We start from the raw sequence: 7,406 nt of genomic DNA, 5'->3' as shown, positions 1-7,406 counted from the left end.
TTCCAGTATATGAAGTGTTCCATGGGAGTTGAACTGAGCCTACTGTGCTGTGTGGACTAATTAGCTGTTATATTCCTTCATGCGTTATAAACCTATCCAGTTAGATAGATAGATAGGTATAGAGATAGATATATATATACATAATCAGCAGTGTCCTCATTTTGTTTCTCTAGAGAACCCTGCCTAACACACATCGTAAACATAATAATAGAGCACATAAAATATAGTAAATAAGAACAAAGTCACTGCATGTGGTACCACACAGAAGAGAGAGACCTGTTATGTGTATGTGTGTAGGTATATGTAACTCACTACCATCGAGTTAATGAGGTATATTGTACTATAAAAAATAGATAAATGAAAGAAAAAGTTTTAAAATTAGTTTAAGCAGATAAAGAAAACCTTCTTTCTTCCCCCCCCCTCCCAGATGTTTCTTTCTAATGAATTGACCATTACATTTCCCAGTTCTGACACAGCCAACAGACCATAGGCAGACAGTTCTTTAGGCTCCTGCTTGAAGCCACAGCTCCATCAAACTGTTAGCCTTGATTCGGGGCAAGAAAAGAGAACTTATTGTGACTAAAGGTCATCACTTACCCTCATTCCATCGTGTCTGCACACAGGAAGGGGCATTCATGAGGTACCGTGACGATCGTCTTCGTGATCGATGATGCGGGAGAAAAGAGCGGAGAGAGGGCTGCTGTTAGATAACGGGGCTGGAACCAGAGACGGTGGACCTGCTGCTGGAGAGGCAGAGGGGGTCATGGCTGGAGTCAGCTTCCTGAAGCACCACCAAAGGCTATGTGTACAGAGCTGTTCTGGTAAAACCATCAGTGGCCTTGTGGCAGTGGAGGCCCTCAGTAATTATATGGGGGACTGGACCGTGGACGGAACATTTCTGTGTAAGGATAGTGCTCCTCTAAATGTAACGTGCCTTCTTCAATGAGAGGAAAGGCTTCAGTAAGCTCTTTCAACTAAAATTCTGTGGGGCAGCGTTTTAAATTTGATACCATTGGCTGAATTAAGGATGCTGTCAATAGAATGACCTATGCTCTAGGGGGATGCATTTATAATGTTCTTTATCATAGAATGATAATAATATCACTAAAGTGGACCAGAGACATATAAACCATAGAGATCAGAAAGGATTTGGGGCTCACCCTTAATTTGAACCCCAATCTAAGAACAATTAGTTTTTATGACAGGGCCTTAATCACTGAAGATATGGTGCCATAGCAAATGTGGTGACGAAAGCAATGGTGTCTGGCTACCAGAAATAATGGCATCCGGGATCTTAACGGCTCGTCTCAAAAATAAGCGGCCATCGAAATGAAGTGTCAACTAAGTCCACAAGGAAGAAACACACCAGCCCGTGTGATTCTGGGATTGCAAATAATTAAAGTCCATACCTGAGGGAGGGGATCTATTCAAGCTTAAGTTGTGAACAGCCAGGTGGCAGAAGGCTATGGATGGCGGTAGAAGCTAACATCCATTTGCAAGGTCCACACATGGACCAAGCCTCTGGGACTCCCTCTGCTCCACAGCTGAGGGATGCGAACAGACCTGCTATCAAACGGAGAGCACCGTAGAGTCAACTAGAGCAGATGAGGTCAGGTTAAAAGGGAACGCCTGATCACTTTTGACCTATTTTAGAGTCGGTTCAGTTTTTAATATCTTCTGCTTTCAGTGCTATTAAAGTTTTTCAACATTTTGTCTAGTCATTGTTAGGTTTTGTGTTTGCTTGCCTCCTGTTTGACTCTGGAATGATTCTCTGTATATGAAATCCAGGATAGACAGATCTATAAGACAGTAACTGCATTACTGATGGCCAGGGGAGGCTGGGGGACACGGGGAGCTGACAAACATGATCACGAGAAGAAACTATTGCGAAATTGAGGGTGGTGGTGGTTGCACGATTCTTCTCAATATGGTTGAATGACTAAATTGTATGATATGTAAACGATATGCCAAATAAAACTACTTAAAAAAAACCAAACCTCTGTTGGCGCTGGAGTTTTAAGGTTCCAGCCTTCTTCTTTAAGTGGTGCCTACCTGCTGCTCTTGCTCTGTAAGGTCTTCCTCGCTGGGTAGTTCTTTGGCATGGATTACATAGAGATTCTTTTCAGTGACCTCATTCTCAGGATGTCTACCTGCAGTTGGTTACTGCTGTCAGCCATACTGGCCGGCATCAGTGACATCATCAGTGATACCCCGCTTCCCTGACCTGTTGATTGGGGTTCACACTCCTTTCTCACATGCCGGCTTATGCCATCCCAGCAACCAGCCTTATTTACGATGGCATCAGACATCCTCTCCCAGCACTCTCTGAAGCTCGGGCACCCTCCTGGGGAGTCCTAACTGCTTGTGGACGTACCGGACATTAGGGGAGGGCAGTGCCTCCCTGAACTAGGAGCAAAAGCAGCAATGTGGTGTAGCAGGATAAAAATGCGACCTTGACGATGGGGTGAAGGTCAGCTACGGTACCAGGATGTCCAGGTGTACCATCAGCAGGAGGAGAATTGTGAAAGGGCTATTGTTGGCCCAACAGTAAGGTTCAACTGCAGAGACAAAATGGTTCAAAACCCAGTCTTCAAGGAAGGCAATTGTAACGCAAGCCTTTGCAAAAGCAAAACCCGGCTGCCATCATCCGGTTGGTTCTGGCCTGTAGGGACCCTCTGCTGGGTTTGGGCGGCTTGGCCAATCTTCACGGGAGCAGAGACTCATCTCTCTGTGGCCTTGTGGTCAGCTTACCTGCTGCTACCACAAGGGGTCCTCATAGCAGGAAGTTATGCTTCAAGGATGTGGCAGACTGCCCTTGGCTTTAGAGAGGCACACCCAAGCAAAGGCTTGAACTTGGTCCCTGAAACAATAGCCTATCCTGTCCTTTTTGTAGATTTTTCCAGATCCCCCCACCCCCCACAAGCCAATCTCATCTCTGTGACAAATATGCACTGGCAACTAAGCTTCCTCCTCAGTCATTTTGATCCCAGCTCAGGAACATGACTCCCGGCCCTTGTGTCAGCCTCCCCTGGCCTCGCAGGTTGTTACGTAAAGGTGCCCCTGCTTCGAGATGAAGGAACCCACCTCTGCCTGCAGCACCTCCTGCAGCACCATCCAGTCTTGGACCATCTGTAGCCGAACACGGTGACCAACGGCATCCCGTCCCTTACAGGCCACCTCTCGCAATCCACCCTGCTTTCCTCGGACCGTTCTCTCAGGTGGGCCTGTATCACCAGCACCTGCATCTGATCAGTGCTTTGCAGGTATGTCTACAAGGGTCACCAAGAGGGCAACGGAAGCCAAGCACAGATTTGTGCGCTTAGTCCAGAGTTGACGGCGCTGTGAGCTACTCCAGAAGGCAAGGGGCCTCCTTCTTCCCCCGCCAAAGTGGCACACAGTCCTCACAAAGGAGTGCTGGGGTGTGTCATTGTGAATTACTGCATTGAACTCGATCCTGAAACACAATAGCTTTATGGCAGTCTGCTCTGGTAGGCGCTGTCTGGATGTGGCATGTCCTTAACAGGGAGACTTGCTGTAGGTCGCTCTGGGCGTTCAGCTTAGGGGTGAGGGGGCAGGCCTGAAGGAGAAGGCCCCCAGGCTGCTCCACCTGTCCCTCCATGCGGTGTCCGGTCAGAATAAGTGGACAGCTAATCTGGGGGTGGGGGTGGCGGTGGGGGCTGGTTGAGAAAGGAAGGGTCTGGTAGGGTGTCTTGCTGGTTGGTTCCTTCTAGACAGACATTGCTTTTTTTCTGATTTCAACGAAGTCCAGGTTCGAATGTCAGGCATGGCTTCTTGGGGCTGTCAGCCCTCCCCTTTCCACCCTTCCCTTACCCAGGGGTAGACATAACACTCTCACAATTTGTACTGGCGCTGAATCTCACTGAACTCCTAGGCATGGTGGGTCATGGGATTCTGTGCTCATTAAGAAAAATAACACAACACTGACATCCAATGGATGGCTCCTCATTCATGGTGACCCTATGTGTTTCACAGGGAACAGCTCCGGTGATTGAATTTTTGGAAATTGGGCATCAGTCCTTTCTCCCAAGGTGCCTTCTGTAGGCACCTCCAGGGACAGACAGCTCCCTGCTCTTGGGTGCCACACATGCTGTGTGCAAAAGAGGCTGCAGAGAAGTGCTGTAGGAACCCCAATCCCTTTATCTCCCCTGCACATGTGCGTACTCACCTGCTCCCAAAGGAGCACCTCAGCAGGTAAAAGGGTAACACTCTCAAGAACTACAGGACGGTGACACAGGGCATGAGACCATGCCTGGAACCCCTCTCCGCATAGGCCCTGGGGAGCCACCAGGTGCATACCACGAGCCCCGTGTGACTTCTCCTAGTCCCTTGGCTCTCCTGGTCCGGTACCTGGATGTGCAAACAGTGTGCCCCACCCCACCTCGAGCTCTGCCATCCACCAGCACAAGTCCTTCAGGATAAAAATGCGACCTTGACGATGGGGTGAAGGTCAGCTACGGTACCAGGATGTCCAGGTGTACCATCAGCAGGAGGAGAATTGTGAAAGGGCTATTGTTGGCCCAACAGTAAGGTTCAACTGCAGAGACAAAATGGTTCAAAACCCAGTCTTCAAGGAAGGCAATTGTAATGCAAGCCTTTGCAAAAGCAAAACCCGGCTGCCATCATCCGGTTGGTTCTGGCCTGTAGGGACCCTCTGCTGGGTTTGGGCGGCTTGGCCAATCTTCACGGGAGCAGAGACTCATCTCTCTGTGGCCTTGTGGTCAGCTTACCTGCTGCTACCACAAGGGGTCCTCATAGCAGGAAGTTATGCTCCAATCCCCCAACTTCCCCTCTGGACCCTATCTTCCAGCATTCGCCCACCATTTTATGAGATCTTATTCCCACTTTCTAAAAATCCCTGATTCCACAACACTCCTGGTGGTTGGCGGCCCCGATTGACCCCTGGCTGATGGCCCTAAAGCCTATGTGACCACCAAGGTGGCCAGCACTGACAGGACTGAGTGACAAGGGTCCATGGGGTATTCTTACAACTCTCTGTGAAGTTCAACGTTTTTGAAATAGGATTTTTTTTAAATGTATTTTGAGAGACGCATGAGTATCGTAAACTCAATGTATTCCGATGATCCTAGTTGTAGACTTTTTACTGAACTGTGCACTATTATTTTTTTAGCATAGTGAAAGCAACCAGGAAGTTTCACCTCCTTCATGCAGCTCAATGAGCTCTGGTTGCATAGTATTTAAGCCCTTGGCTGCCAGCATCAGTAGTTTGAATCTACCAGCCACCCAAATCTCTCTCTTCCCGTGTGCGTGTGTGTGCGCATGCATGTGCCTGGGTTGTTGTTCTGATGAGCGAAACCACGCTTCCCACTCCAAAGAAGGGACCATGTCTTAGACCATATAGCATAGAACCTTTATTATTTTTCCTCTAAATTCTTAGAAACGTACATAACTCCCGTGCTCCAGTTATGACACCATTTATAGACATTTAAAATGCATCTTCGCTTATAAATATTGTACATTTGGTCCATAGAACAGATAACTTTACTAAATAATACTGTATTTTTTAAAAACAGGCTCTGAATATAGTCTGAATATGTATATATTCCATATATTTTTTATATAGAGATAAATTTACTTGGAGTTCTGAGAATAAATCCTTATTGCAAAAAGAAAAAAAAAACATCGATGTGGATACAATATCTTTCCCCGCTCCCCAGGGTCAATATTAAAAACAAAGTTGCACAAACCCACAGCTGTCACAGGAACTGTACTACACTTAATATTGTGCTATAGAAGGTACGTTTGGGTTGAAATCAGTGAGGGGATTTCTTGCCAAACATCTCACGGGGAAGTGCTTACACACATGAACTACGCTGTGTTTGTCTCAGAGCAGCTTGCCCTCAGTGTCATGCTGAGGAACAAGGAGAAGGTGGGAAGTCTTCCTGCCCTTGACCTAAAGGATTCCTCACACGGGGTTGGGTGTGCAGGGCTGGGGGAGGCGGACCATGGGACACAGTGACGGCCTTCTTTTCACTCTGAAACACTAGGTTTCACGAGACGTCTGTGTTTTGCACATGGATCCAGCAGCTGGCATTTGGGGAGCGGGGGGACTTAGCAATGAGATTATTGTACAGATGACGTCGGGAGAAGGTTTAGGGTTCCCACACATGATCAAAGGGACCCTGGGTGTCACGTGTGAGAATAAATGTGCGTGTGTGCATTTACATATGTGTGCACGTACTGCTTTTCTTCTCTAAAATAATGTGCTTACTATTCTGAGGGTAATATTTTATTGCAAGAACTGGGATGCTGGTCACCGTTGGATGAGGACGACAAGAGATTACAAAGCCCACAGTCACAGTCATTTACCATAGTTATTCAGGATTAGTCATGAAACACAGTGTGGGAGGGAACACGCTAAGGAGCTACGGGCACAACATGGTCGGCTACACGGGAACCCATCCTCCTGGCAAGTGAGACACCTGAGTCCCCTGAGCTCACAACATACCTTCTTCCCTTGATTTGCCCACCCCCAACCCCACCCCACCCCGGAGCCGGAGAGGAATAGATGCCAGTCCCCAGCAAAGCCCTTTCCAGCTCGGAAGCCCTTTGGGGGGGTGCGTCTCTGGGGTAACATGAGCTCCTCAGGTAGTGGGCCAGGTGGGTCGATTTCAGTGGCAGTGGGGAGATTTCTGCTGAGGAATTTCTGGGGAGGTACAGAGGCAGTGCTGAGGAGGGGGGTGGCAGTGAGGGAGAGGGAGACAAGAGGGAATAATTGGCTCCGCCTCAGTCTTTGGAGGGGCCCTTCAGCAAGGTCTCCCCCCCCTGCCCCTGCCGCTGTTTTGTGCTCTGTAAGGCTGGGCAGCTTCAGAGAAAGTGGAGGCCCCGTTAGGAGCCTCTCCAAGGGACTGCGGGGGGGGGGGGGGGGGCGGGAGGGGGGAGGGCCCTGGGCTGGCAATAGAAACCTCCATTGTGCAAGGCCCCTTGGGATGATTGCTATTGGGCCAGTTCCACTGAATTCTTCCCGGTGCTGGGTGCTGTGCTGGGCTGGCCTGCCGCTGGCTGGCAGGGGACAGAGCAGAGCTACAGGGATTGCCTGGGAAACAGACCTAGGATGAAGGGCTGAGGCCTGTGGGGAAGGGGCTGTTTGACTGAGCTGCCGTGGAAAGGAGAAAACCCCCACACAAAGGTAAGAGCTCCGCGGCCCCCGTCACTTGAGTGAGCTCTCCCTGGAAGTCCAGCCGTACAAAAGGCCCTTTCCATGGATTCGAAGCAGCGTTCCCAGTCCGCACCCCCCCCCCCACCTCCCGGCCTGCAGAGCCCGAGAGAACAGTCATGGGTCCGGCAGTAAGAGAGCAGTCAGGAGCACTGCTGGACACCAGGAGTGTGACCGCCGGCACGCACTCGCCGGTGGCATGGACATGGCC

The 7,406-nt window shown here is 49.5% G+C and overlaps 1 non-coding gene across 1 annotated transcript; it reads right to left on the bottom strand.

The window, feature by feature from the left end:
* Positions 1 to 425: 425 nt before the first annotated feature.
* On the bottom strand, positions 426 to 560 carry LOC142449658 (small nucleolar RNA SNORA2/SNORA34 family). Its single transcript, XR_012784783.1, has one exon. It is a non-coding gene; the product is annotated as a small nucleolar RNA SNORA2/SNORA34 family (small nucleolar RNA).
* Between the last annotated feature and the right edge of the window lie 6,846 nt (positions 561 to 7,406).

This window comes from Tenrec ecaudatus, chromosome 5 (genome assembly GCF_050624435.1).
Source record: "Tenrec ecaudatus isolate mTenEca1 chromosome 5, mTenEca1.hap1, whole genome shotgun sequence".
Classification (NCBI taxonomy): domain Eukaryota; kingdom Metazoa; phylum Chordata; class Mammalia; order Afrosoricida; family Tenrecidae; genus Tenrec; species Tenrec ecaudatus.
Note: the sequence above shows the minus strand (reverse complement) of the source record. Positions and strands in the feature narration are given on the sequence as shown.